The sequence below is a fragment of the Diceros bicornis genome, chromosome X (assembly GCF_020826845.1).
Source record: "Diceros bicornis minor isolate mBicDic1 chromosome X, mDicBic1.mat.cur, whole genome shotgun sequence".
NCBI lineage: Eukaryota > Metazoa > Chordata > Mammalia > Perissodactyla > Rhinocerotidae > Diceros > Diceros bicornis.
This window is the reverse complement of record NC_080781.1, coordinates 127,699,571-127,713,597: the sequence shown is the minus strand read 5'-3', so window position 1 is coordinate 127,713,597 and position 14,027 is coordinate 127,699,571.

The following is a 14,027-nucleotide window of genomic DNA, read 5'->3' as shown; positions in this document are numbered from 1 at the left end:
TGTGTTCACCCTTTAAATGATGAGTGTTTTTTAAATGCCTGGTGTGTGTGGGCTCACCTGGTCACTGTGCCAGGGTCTTATGTACAAAGAAGAAAACAGCCAGCCCTCTCTTTTGGATCTCAGAATAGTCAGACACACAAAACCCAACAGTGTACTTCCATTTCTCCCTTCTCAGCCTTTAGTCTGTAGTTGTCATACATTATGCTTTTCCATATATTATAAACCACTCCATACATTGCTGTTCGTTTTATTTTAAACTATCAATTATCTCTTAAAGACATTTACACAACAGGGAAAACATCTTTTATATTTACTCAGGTAGTTGCAATTATATTATACTATGTAGTTACAATTTCCATGTAGTCACCCTTCATTCCTTTTGTAGATCCAGACTTCCATTTGGTACCATTTTCTGTCTGCTTGGAGGACTTCCTTTACCATTTCTCATAGTGCACACCCATTAGTAATGAATTATTTCAGATTTTGCCGTTTTGAAAGAGTATTTCACCTTTGTTTTTGAAATATATTTTAACTGGGTATAGAAATCTAGGTAGACAGTTTTTTGTTCTTTCAGTACTTTAAAGATATTACTCCACTTACTCTGGCTTTCTTTTTTTTGTGGTAAAATTCACATAACATAAAACCGACCATTTTAACAGGTTTAAAGTATACAATTCAGTGGCACTTAGGGTGTAATCATCACCACTATCTAGTTTCAGAACTTCTTCATGACCCCAAACAGAAACCCCTGTACCCATTAAGCAATCACTTCCCATTCCCTCCATCCCCCAGGCCCTGGCAACCACTAATCTGCTTTCTGTCACTATGGGTTTTCCTATTCTGGATATTTCATAGAAATGGAATCATACAATATTTGGTCTTTTGTGTCTGGGCTGTCATTGTTTTCACAAAAAAGTACTGTCATTCTTATTTTTGTTCCTTTGTAGGTAAACTGTTTTTCCCCCCTCTGGCTACTTTTAGGATTTTCTCTTTAGCGCTAGTTTGAAGCAATTTGATTATTATGTGCCTTTGCATAGTTTTTTTGTTCAGCTTGATTGAAGTATAATTGACAAATAAAATTGTAAGATATTAGTGATGATTTGATATACGTATACATTATGAAAGGATTCCCCCATAGTTTTCTTGTTTTGGGGATTCTTTTAGCTTCTTGGATCTGTGAGTCTATGGTTTTCATCAAATTTGATAATTTTTCACTTATTTTCTCAAGGATTTTTTCTGTCCCCCCTTTTCCTCTTTTGGACTCTCCAGATGTATGTATATTAGGCCACTTGAAGTTGTCTTAGAGCTTAATAGTGCTCTATTCATTAGTTGTGTTTTTTTCTCTCTGATTCGTTATTGAAAGTTTCTATTGCTATATGTCCAAGTTCACTAATGATTGTCTGCCTTTAATCAAACCAGTGTATTTTTTCAACTCAGACACTTTAGTTTTCATCTTTCAAAGTTCATTTAGGTTTTTATTTTTTATATTTTCCATGTCTGAATTTAATGTTTATTTTTATTTATTTATTATTATTATTGTGGTAACGTTGGTTTATAACATTATATAAGTTTCAGGTGTACATCATTATACTTCTATTTCTGCATAGATTACATTGTGTTCACCACCCAAAGACTAATTACAATCCATCACCACACACCTGTGCCTAATCATCCCTTTCACCCTCCTCCCTCCCCACTGCCCCTCTGGTAACCACCAATCCAATCTCTGTCTCCATGTGTTTCTTTTTGGTTGTTTTTATCTTCTGCTTATGCGTGAGATCCTACGGTATTTGACCTTCTCCCTCTGACTTACTTTGCTTAGCAGAATACCCTCGATATCCATCCATGTTGTCACAAATGGCTGGATTTCATTGTTTCTCATGGCTGAGTAGTATTCCCTTGTGTATGTATACCAGATCTTCTTTATCCATTTGTCCCTTGATGGGCACTTAGGTTGCTTCCACATCTTGGCTATTGTGAATAACGCTGCAGTGAACACAGGGGTGCATATATCATTACACATTCGTGTTTTCATGTTCTTTGGATAAATACCCAGCAGAGGAATAGCTGGATCGTATGGCAGTTCTATTCTTAATTTTTTGAGGAATCTCCGTACTGTTTTCCAAAGTGGCTGCACCAGTTTGCACTCCCACCAGCAGTGTATGAGAGTTCCCTTCTCTCCACATCCTCCTCAACACTTGTTTCCTGTGTTGTTAATTGTAGCTATTCTGATGGGCGTGCGGTGATGTCTCACTGTAGTTTTGATTTGCATTTCCCTGATAGTTAATGATGTTGAACATCTTTTCGTGTGCCTGTTTGCCATCTGTATGTCTTCTTTTGAGAAATGTCTGTTTGGGACTTTTGCCCATTTTTTAATTGGGTTGTTAGTTTTTTTGTTGTTGAGATGCATAAGTTCTTTACATATTTTGGAGATTAACCCCTTATCAGATATATGGTTTGCAAATACCTTCTCCCAATTGTTAGGTTGCCTTTTCGTTTTGTTGATGGTTTCCATTTCTGTGCAGAAGCTTTTTAGTTTGCCGTAGTCCCATTTGTTTACTTTTTCTCGTTTCCCTTGCCCGGTCAGCACGGTACTGGAAAATATGTTGCTAAGACCGATGTTGAAGAGCTTACTGCCCATGTTTTCTTCCAGAAGTTTCATGGTTTCAGGTCTTACATTCAAGTCATTAATCCATTTTGAGTTAATTTTTGTGTCTAGGGTAAGATAACGGTCTACTTTCATTCTTTTGCATGTGGCTGCCCAGTTTTCCCAACACCATTTATTGAAGAGACTTTCCTTTCTCCGTTGTATGTTCTTGGCTCCCTTGTCGAAAATTAGCTGTCCATAGATGTGTGCATTTATTTCTGGGCTCTCAATTCTGTTCCATTGATCTGAGTGTCTATTTTTGTGCCAGTGCCATGCTGTTTTGTTTACTATAGCTTGTAGTATATTTTGAAATCAGGGAGTGTGATGCCTCCAGCTTCGTTCTTTTTTCTCAGGATTCCTTTGGCTATTCGGGGTCTTTTGTTGTTCCATATAAATTTTAGGATTCTTTGTTCTATTTCTGTGAAAAATGTTGTTGGAACTTTGATAGAGATTGCATTGAATCTATAGATTGCTTTAGGAAGTATGGACATTTGAACTATGTTAATTCTTCCAATCCAAGAGCACGGAACATCTTTCCTTTTCTTTGTGTCTTCTTCAATTTATTTCAGCAATGTGTACAGATCTTACACCTCTTTGGTAAGTTTGGTTAAGTTTATTCCTAGGTATTTTATTCTTTTTGTTGCAATTGTAAAGGGGATTGTATTCTTAATTTCTCTTTCTGCTACTTCATTGTTAGTGTATAGAAATGCAACTGATTTTTGTATGTTGATTTTGTATCCTGCAACTTGACCGTATTCATTTATTATTTCCAAAAGTTTTTTGGTGGATTCTTTAGGGTTTTCTATATATAAAATCATGTCATCTGCAAATAGTGACAGTTTCACTTCTTCCTGTCCAATTTGGATTCCTTTTATTTCTTTGATTTGCCTGATTGCTCTGGCTAGGACTTGCAATACTATGATAAATAGGAGTGGTGACAGTGGGTATCCTTGTCTGGTTCCTGGTCTTAGAGGGATAGTTTCAGTTTTTCACTGTTGAGGGTATTAGATGTGGGTTTGGCATATATGGCCTTTATTATGTTGAGGTACTTTCCTTCTATCACCATTTTATTCAGAGTTTTTATCATAAATGGATGCTGTATCTTGTCAAATGCTTTCTCTGCATCTATTCAGATGATCATGTGATTTTTATTCTTCATTTTGTTAATGTGGTGTATCACATTGATTGATTTGCAGATGTTGAAGCATCCCTGCATCCCTGGAATAAATCCCACTTGATCATAGTGTATGATCTTTTTAATGCATTGTTGTATTCGATTAGGTAGTAGTTTGTTGAGGATTTTGCATCGACGTTAATCAGAGATACTGGCCTGTAATTTCCTTTTTTTACGTTGTCTTTGTCTGGTTTTGGTATCAGGCTAATGTTGGCTTTGTGGATTGAGTTAGGAAGCTTCCCCTCCTCTTCAATTTTTTGGAAGAGCTTGAGAAGGATAGGTATTAAGTCTTCTTCGAATATTTGGTAGAATTCACCAGGGAAGCCGTCTGGTCCTGGACTTTTATTTTTTGAGAGGTTTTTGAGTACTGTTTCGATCTCCTTACTGGTCATTGGTCTATTCAAATTCTCTATTTCTTCTTGATTCAGTGTTCGAAGGTTGCATGATTCTAAGAATTGGTCCATTTCTTCTAGATTATCCAATTTGTTGGCATATAGCTTTTCGTAGTATTCTCTTATAATCTTTTGTATTTGAGGTGTCTGTTGTAATGTCTCCTCTTTCATTTCTGATTTTACTTATTTGAGCCTTCTCTCTCCTTTTCTTGGTGAGTCTAGCTAAAGGTTTGTCAATTTTGTTTATCTTTTCAAAGAACCAGTTCTTGGTTTCATTGATTTTTTCTATTTTTTTTTTAGTCTCTATTTCGTTTTTTCTGGTCTGATTTTTATTTTTACCCTCCTTCTACTGATTTTGGGCTTTGTCTGTTCTTCTTTTTCCCGTTCCTTTAGGTGCACTGTTAGATTGTTTATTTGAGATTTTTCTTGTTTGTTGAGATAGGCCTGTATCGCTATAAACTTCCCTCTTAGAACTGCCTTTGCTGTATCCCATACATTTTGGCATGTCGTATTTTCATTTTCCTTTGTGTCCAGGTATTTATTGACTTTTCCTTTGATTTCTTCATTGAACCAATCATTGTTCAGTAACATTTTGTTTAATCTCCACATATTTGTGGCTTTTCTGATTTTCTTCCTGTAGTTGATTTCTAGTTTCATACCGTTGTGGTCAGAAAAGATGCTTGGTATTATTTCAATCTTCTTAAATTTATGGAGACTTGTTTTGTGGCCTAATATACGATCAATCCTGGAGAATCTTCCATGTGCATTTGAAAAGAATGTGTTCTCTTTGCATAGAGACAGAGATTGGATTGGTGGTTACCAGAGGGGAAGGGGGGAGGGAGGAGGGTGAAAGGGATAATTGGACACATGTGTGTGGTGATGGGTTGTAATTAGTATTTGCGTGGTGAACATGATGTAATCTATGCAGAAATAGAAGTATAATGATGTACACCTGAAATTTATACAATGCTATAAACCAATGTTACTGCAATAAACAAAAAATTAAAAAATAAATAAATAAAATAAAGTAAAATAAAATGGTCAAAAAAAAAAAAGAGTGTGTTCTCTTTGGTTTTTGGATGGAATGCTCTGTATATATCTACTAGGTCCATCTGTTCTAGTGCCTCATTTAAGGCCAATGTTTCCTTATTGACCTTCTGTTTGGATGATCTATCCATTGGTGTAGGTGGAGTGTTAAAGTCCCCTACTATTATTGTGTTACTGTCTGTTTCTCCTTTTATGTCTGTTAATAATTGCTTTATATATTTAGGTGCTCCTAAGTCGGGTGCATAGATATTTACAAGTGTTATATCCTCTTGTTGGATTGCTCCCTCAATCATTATGTAGTGTCCTTCTTTGTCTCTGTTACAGCTTTTGATTTAAAGTCTATTTTGTCTGATATGAATATTCCTACCAAAGCTTTCTTTTCCTTGCCGTTTGCATTGCATTTCGTTGCAGTATCTTTTTCCATCCCTGCACTTTCCATTCGTGAGTGTCTTTAGGTCTGAAGTGTGTCTCGTGTATCCAACCAGCCACCCTACGCCTTTGGTTGAAGCATTTAGTCCATTGACATTTAAAGTGGCTATTGATAAGAATGTACTTATTGCCATTTTGTTATTTTTTTTCTGGGTGTGTTAGTAGTTCTTCTCTGCTACTTTCTCCTTCTCTTGCTCTCTTCCCTTGTGGTTTGATGGCTTTCTTTACTATTATGTTTGGGTTCTTTTCTCTTAGTTTTTTGTGTATTTATTATAGGTTTCTGCTTTGTGATTACCACGAGGTTCATACATAATAACCTACATATATAGCAATCTATATTAAGTTGATGGTCTCTTTAGTTTGACTTCTTGATAAAAGCTCTACTCTTTTACTTCCCACCTCTCACATTGTATGTTTTTGATATCATATCTAACCTCTTTTTTGTGTGCTTGTATCCGTTACCCTCTTATCATGGAAACAGATAATTTTTTCCTATTTGTGGTCTTCTCTTTCCCCCTTAAATAAGTCCCTTTAGCATTTCTTGTAGGACTGGTTTCTTGGTGATAAACTCCTTTAATTTTTGCTTGTCTGGGAAACTCTTTATCTGTCCTTCCATTCTGAATGATAACCTTGCCAGGTAGAGTATTCTTGGCTGTAGGTTTTGTCCTTTTAGCACTTTAAATATGTCATGCCACTCTTTTCTAGCCTGTAAAGTTTCTACTGAGAAGTCAGCTGATAGCCTTATGGGGTGCCTTTGTATGTAACTTGTTGCCTTTCTCTTACAGCTTGGAGGATTCTCTCTTTATCTTTAATTTTAGACATTTTAATTATGATGTGTCTTGGTGTGGGCCTCTTTGGGTTTATCTTGTTTGGTGCTCTCTGTGCTTCCTGTACCTGGATGTCTGTTTTCTTCCTTAGGTTAGGGAAGTTTTCAGCTATTATTTCTTCAAATAGATTCTCTGCACCTTTGTCTCTCTCTTCTCCTTCTGGGACACCTATGAGACAGATGTTAGTGTGCTTGATGTTGTCCCAGACATCCCTTAGACTGTCCTCACTCTTTTTAATTCTTTTTTCTTTTATCTGTTCAGTTTGGATGATTTCCTCTAGTCTTTCATCCAGCTCACTGACCCGTTCTTCTGTATCCTCTACTCTGCTTTTGAGTCCCTCTAGTGAATTTTCTTTTCCAGTATTGTATTCTTCAATTCCGATTGGTTCCTTTTTATATCGTCCATTTCTTTGTTGACATTCTCACTGAGATCATCCATTCTTCTCCCAAGATCAGTGAGCATCCTTATGACTCTTTGTGTGAACTCTCTGTCAGGTAGATTGCTCATTTCTGTTTCATTTATTTCCCTTTCTGGAACTATTCACTTACTTGGAACGTATTCCTTTGCTTCCTCATTTTACGTCTTTCTCTGTGCTTGTATCTATGTATTAGGTAGGTCAGCTACGTCTCCTGGTCTTGGAGAGGTGACATTACATAAGTGATGCCTTATGAGCCCCTGCAGTATGCTTCCCTCTCTTCACCAGTTCCAAATGTTCCAGGAGTGACCCCCATGTTGGCTACATGTGTCTTTTAGTTGTGGCAGAGTTGCTCTTGCTGTAGATGCCCCGGGAGGCTGAGCTGTCCCCCTGGTTGACTGGTTCTGGATGGTTGTAATGCTCAGCTGCTTGTGGTTGTTGTGGACCCTTCAGTATCTTCATTCGGTTTGGGGAACCCCAACACAGTTGGCTTCAACATCTAAAAGCACAATCCTGTTGCAGTTTTTCTGTTAATTGAATAGTCCTCCAGTGTAGCTGGTTGTGAGACTCTTGGGCTTACAATTGCTATAGGCCTCTATCCTATAACGCTCTTGTCTGGTCTCTGGGGCTTGCAGGTGAGTGGGGCTTGCCCGATGAATGGGAGAACCCAGTTGTATCAGTCTTTGGAAGATGGGGCCAATCCCCTATGTGGCTCATTGAGAAGCAGAAGTCTTCTGCAGCTCACAAGCCCCACCACCCACAGGGCCACACACACAGTCAGCATAGTCCTGCCCCATGTGCACACCCCGACCCTCTGAAGCAGACCCACTTGCCCCATGGCAGAGGTCCCACATGCTCCACCAATGCCCCCCACACTCCGTCCGCTCCTCATGCACACCCTGCCCCACATATGTGGACCTACTCACTAGGCTGCAGAGAGTCCAGACATGTAGCCTACGCATGCCCACAAGTTGTCTTAGGCCTCATTGTTGGGTGGGACCAGTCCCCAGGGTGGGCTGCTTTCCTTGGCTGAGCTGGATTAAATCAGTACTCTAGTGGGTGGGGCAGACCCTAGGCTAGCAGGCCATAGGGAGAACTCCAATGGCGTCTGCCAGCATCTGTGTCAGCACACCAACACCAGGTCACAACAATGGCTGCTGCCGATGTCCCAGTCCCCGGAGAGGTCTCACCTCTCACTGAGATGCACCCAGAGTGTATCAGGTGAGTCTCTTTTCACCAAAGGACTGTCCACCTTTCTTTCTGGTGATTTTAGATTGCTTTCCAAAATGGGGTGAATTTGTGCATGGGCCCTTTAAGAGCTAGGTTTAATTTCTTTATGTCCCAGCTTTTCTGGGAGTAGTCCACTTGTTGTTAGTAGCCAGCAAAGCCAGATATTATGACACTTGTCTCAGTTGTGCTGGGTCCAAAAAATGCTTATAGCAGCAACACTCCCCGACCCAGGTCCCCCACTCTTCCAGGGAAGGCTGCATACCTTTGGATTTCTCCCAGGTGGCTGTGAAGCATTGCAGCTTGTGAAGGTGGTGTTTTTTTCTCTCCTGAAGGGAATTTCTACCTCTGCCACCTGAGTCATGATTGTCATTTGTTGCAGGGGTTCCTCTTATCCAGTTTTCAGTTCTCTCTCAGGGGTAATTGTTCCAAGAGTAATTGTAAGTCTGCTGTGTCTGTGGGAGGAGTTGAGTTCCGAGTCTGCCTACACTGTCATCTTGACTTGTCTCCCTTGGATTTAATGTTTAAACTTTCCTCTTATTTCTTGAAAAAATGGGATACAGCTATAATGACTACTTTAATGTCCTTACCTACTAACTCTATCAATTGTGTCATTTCTAGGCCAATTTCAATCAATTAGATTTTCTCCTCATTATGGTCTTACTTTCCTGCTTCTTTGCATGCCTGGTAATTTTGATTGGATGCTAGACAATGTGAGTTTTACCTTATCGAGTGCTCAGTATTTTTGTATTTCCATAATTATCCTAGAGCTTGGTTCTGGGACACAGTCTATAAACACAGTATATCTCTATATTTATTTAGTTCTTATTTGATTTCTTTCATCAATGTTTTGTAGTTTCTTGCACACAGATCCTGTACATGTTTTCTTAGATTTATACTTAAGTTTTTATTTTTTAGAGCTATTGAGAATGGTCTTTCAAACATTTTTGGTTTTCATTTTTTCATTGTTGTTATATGGAAATACAATTTTTTTGTGTTGACCTTGTACTCTGTGACCTTGCTAACCCTACTTAGTAGTTCAAGGAGAGGTTTTTTTTTGTAATTTTCTTGTGATTTTTCTACCTAGTCAATCATACCTTCTGAGAATAGGGACAATGTTATATATATATATATATATATATATATATATATATATATATATATATATATTTCATTCCAATCTGTATGTCTCTATTTTTTATTTTTTTGCCTTAGTCCATTGGTAAGAATTTCACAACAATGTTGAACAGGAGTGGTGAGACCGGATATCCTTGCCTTGGTTTTAGTCTTAGGGAGAAGGCATTTAGTTCTACACTATAAAGTTTGACATTAGGTGTGGGTTTTTTGTAGATACTCTTTATCAGATTGAGTAAGTTCCTTTGTATTTCTTGTTTTTGGGATTTTTAAAAAAATCATTAATGGATGTTGTATTTTGTCAAATACTTTTTCTGCTTTGATTGAGATAATCATAGAACTATTTATTCTGTTTATATGGTGGATTATAATGATTGATTAACAAATATTGAACCAACCTTGCATTTCCCGGATAAAACCCATTTGATCATGGTGAATGGATAGATTCAATGGTTAATCTCCTAACACTTAAAAATGAATTAATATCAATTTTTCGTGAATTTTTCCAAAAATGGAAGAAGAGGGAACACTTCCCAACTCATTCTACAGGTCCGATTTTATCATGATACCAAAGCCAGACAAATTAATCATGAAAAATGAAAACTACAGACCAACAGCCTACATAAGTATAGATATAAAAATTAGGGAGGAAAAAGAAATAAATAAAAGACATCTAAATTTGAAAGAAGAAGTAAAACTTTTTTATTCACAGATGACATCATTTTATATTTATATATTATATATATATATATTTATATTATAATCCCATGTATAGAAAATTGGGAAGAGATCCTCTAAAAATATACTAGAACTGAGAAACAAGTTTAACAAGTTTGCAGGATGTAGTTCAACATAGAAAATTAATTGTATTTCTATAAACTATCAATAAAAAGTCCAAAACTAAAATCAAGAAAGCAATTCAATTCATAACCACATCAACAAGAATAAAATACTTAGGGATAAATTTAACAAAAGAAGACTTGTACATGGAAAATTACAACACATAGTTGGAAATGTATTAAATCTAAATAAATGAAAAGATATCCCATGTTTATGGCTTAGAAGACTTGATATTGTTAATATTACAATACTCCACACATTGGTTTACAGATTCAATGCAATCCCTATCAACATCCCTTCTGGAATTTTTGCAGAAATTGACAAACTGACCCTAAAATTAATATGTAAATGTAAGAGACCCAAAACAGCCAAGCAATTTTGTAAAAGAACAAAGTTGGAGAACTCATACCAATTTCAAAATTTATAACAATGTTAGAGTAATCAAAACAATGTGGGACTGGCATAAGGACAGACATATAAATCAATGGACTAGAACTGTATGTCCAGAAATAAACCCTTACGTTTATGATCAGTTGATTTTCCTTAAAGATGCCAAGACACAAAAATTTGTAACAAAATACCAGCAAACCAAATTCAATAGCATATAAAAGTCTTATCCTCCATACCAAGTGGTATTTATCTTAGGAATGCAAGTCTATTTTATTTTTTTTGTGAGGAAGATTAGCCCTGAGCTAACATCCAGTGCCAATCTCCTCTTTTTGCTGAGGAAGACCAGCCCTGGGCTAACATCTGTGCCCACTTTCCTCTATTTTATATGGGACATCACTACAGAATGGCCTGACAAGCGGTGCGTTGGTGCATGCCCAGGATCCGAACCTGCGAACCCTGGGCCGCCACAGCAGAGCCCACGCACTTAACCGCTGTGCCACCAGGCCGGCCCCACAAGGTTATTTTAATACCTTAAATTCAATTAATGTGATACATTATATTCATAAAATCAAATATAAAAACACATTGTAATCTCAATAAATGCAGGAAAGACAGTTGATAAAATTCAACATGTATTCATAATAAAAATCCCTTAACAAACTAGGAATAGAAGGGGACTTTGCTATGTTGTGTCCCCCCCCAAATTCATATGTTGAAGCCCTAACTCCCAGTATGACTGTATTTGGAGATAGGGCCTGTAAGGAGGTAACTGAGGTTAAATGAAGTTATAAGGATGGGGCCCTGATTTGATAAGATTACTGTCCTTAAGAGAGCTCTCTCTCTCTCTGTCTCGATCTCTCTCTCTTTTCTCTCTGTGCGCATGCACCAAGAAAAGGCTATGTGAGCACATAGTGAGAAGGCTGTCATCTAGAAGCCAAGAAGAGAGATTTCACCATTAACCTAGCATGCTGGCACATTGATTTTGGACCTCCAACCTCCAGAACTGTGAGAAAATAAATTTCTGTTGTTTAAGCTATCCAGTCTATGATATTTTGTTATGGTAGCCTGAGCTGACTTAACATGATTCCTTAACATGATAAATGGCATATATGAAACACTACAGCTAATGTCATAATTAATAGTGAAAGACTGAATACTTTCCCCCTAATATAAGAAACAAGATGGAGAAAAATGGTCTTTTCAACAAATGGTGCTGGGATAACTGGATTTTCACATTCAAAAGAATGAAATTGTATGCCTATCTTACACTATATACAAAAATTAACTCAAAATGGATCAAAACCTTAATGTAAAAGCTGAAACTATAAAACTCTTACAAGAAAATATAGAGGTAAATCTTTGTGACAGAAGATCAGGGAATGGTTTCTTGAATATGACACCAAAAAAACAAGCAAAAAATTGATAAATTGTACTTCATCAAAGTTAAAAAATATACACTTTGAAAAGACACCATCAATAAAATGAAAAAAACAGCCCATGGAATCATATATCTGATAAGAGACTTATATTTAGAATATGTAAGCAACATTTTCAACTTAAACATAAAAAGGCAAATAACCCAATTGAAAAATGGGGAAAGTATTTAACATGACATTTCTCCATAGACAATATACAAATGGCCAAGAAGCAAATGAAAAGATGCCCAACATCATTAGCCATTAAGGATGCAAATCAAAACCACAATGAGATACCACTTCATACCCACTAAAATGGCTATAATCGAAATGACAGATAATAGTGTTGGGAAGAATGTGGAGAGATTGGAACTCTCATGCATTGCTTGTGGGAAGGTAAAATGGTGTAGTCACTTTGGAAAACGGTTTGGCACTTCCTCAGAAGGTTAAACATAATATTACCATATGATCCAGTAATTTCCCTCTTAAGTATATACGCAAGAGATATGAAAACAGATGTCCACGTAAAAACTTGTAAAGGAATGTTAATAGCAATATTATTCATAATAGTCAAAAGTAGAAACTACCCAAATGTACATCAGCTGATGAATGGATAAATAAAATGTGGTATATCCACTCAATGGAAAATTTGGCAATAAAATGGAATGAAGTACCAATATATACTAAAACACGGATGAACCTTAAAACATTATGTTGATCAAAGAAGCCAGTCACAAAGGACAACATATTGTATGATTCTATTTATATGAAATATCCAGAATAGGCAAATATATAGATACAGAAAGTAGATTAGTGGCTTCTAGTGTTGAGGTGGTGGGTGTGAGATGGGAGGTGATTGCTAATGTGTATGAGTTTTATTTTTGGTGTGATGAAAATTTTCCAAAATTAAATTATTGTGATGGTTGCATAACTCTATAAATATACCACATACTATTGAATTATATACTTTAAAAGGTTGAATTGTATGGTAGGTGAATTAAATCACAATAAAGCTGTTAAAAATAGAAAACTTCAATAAGGTAAAAATATACATTAGCATCTTCACAGAGTGATGCCAATAGACTCCTGTTAAAAGCAAACATTTTATTATAATATACTTCTAAACATTCATCTTGCTTCTGAATAATACCAATTTAGGTATTTGAAAATGATTATCATATCCCCCAAACGCTTGGTCTTCTAATATTTTTTCTGGCCCTGGAGGAAGGGGTAGTGGAAGTAGCCACAGGCATTATGTCCCTAATAGAGTAGCAGGTTTAGCCAGCTTGTGATCCTCATCTGGGCACACCACCTTTGGCTTCATGGCTCTTCCTTGGGTTTTCTATGGATCACTCACTCCCTTGTGTCCACTGGTTGCTTACTTACTAGGGATGCATTGTTACATCACTCTGCTTAAAATTTCAAAAAGTCCGAACAAAACACGCCATAAACAAATTCATGGAGAATTGACAGACTGGCAAAAATATTTGCAACATAGATCACAGGTAAAGGGCTGACATTGCTAATATGTCAAAACCTAATACAAAAGTGGGAAAAATACATGAACAGATATTTAAAAAAAAAAGATATAGAACTCACCCTTCACAATGGGAAAAGATATTTAATCCTACTGTGTTAAGAGAAATGCAAATTAAAATTACCCTAAGAAATTGAAACCGACCCAGAACTCACACAGATTGTAGAATTAGTAGACAAGGATATTAAAATAGTTATTATAATTGTATTCCATATGTTCACAAAGTTAAGTAGAGACACAGAAGCTATAAAAAAAGACTAGTAGACTTCCAGTTCCAGCCAAGATGGATTAGACTTATTCATTACAGACCCTTCACCTTACAATAAGTATTCCTATACGTAACACACCAAACAAGCATCAGGAGACTTTGAAAGGTAGAAAGAAAGCAGACTGCTGAGGGACCTTGGGACTTGAGTTAATGACACCACTGTGAGTTCTCTTACTGCCTCCCATATATCCTGGATATATGGGATGGGTGCTGCAAAGACCTCCAGCCAAAAACTGGCAGCAGGAAGATACAAAAATGTTCCAAGAAAAGCCTGCTGTCCCTAGC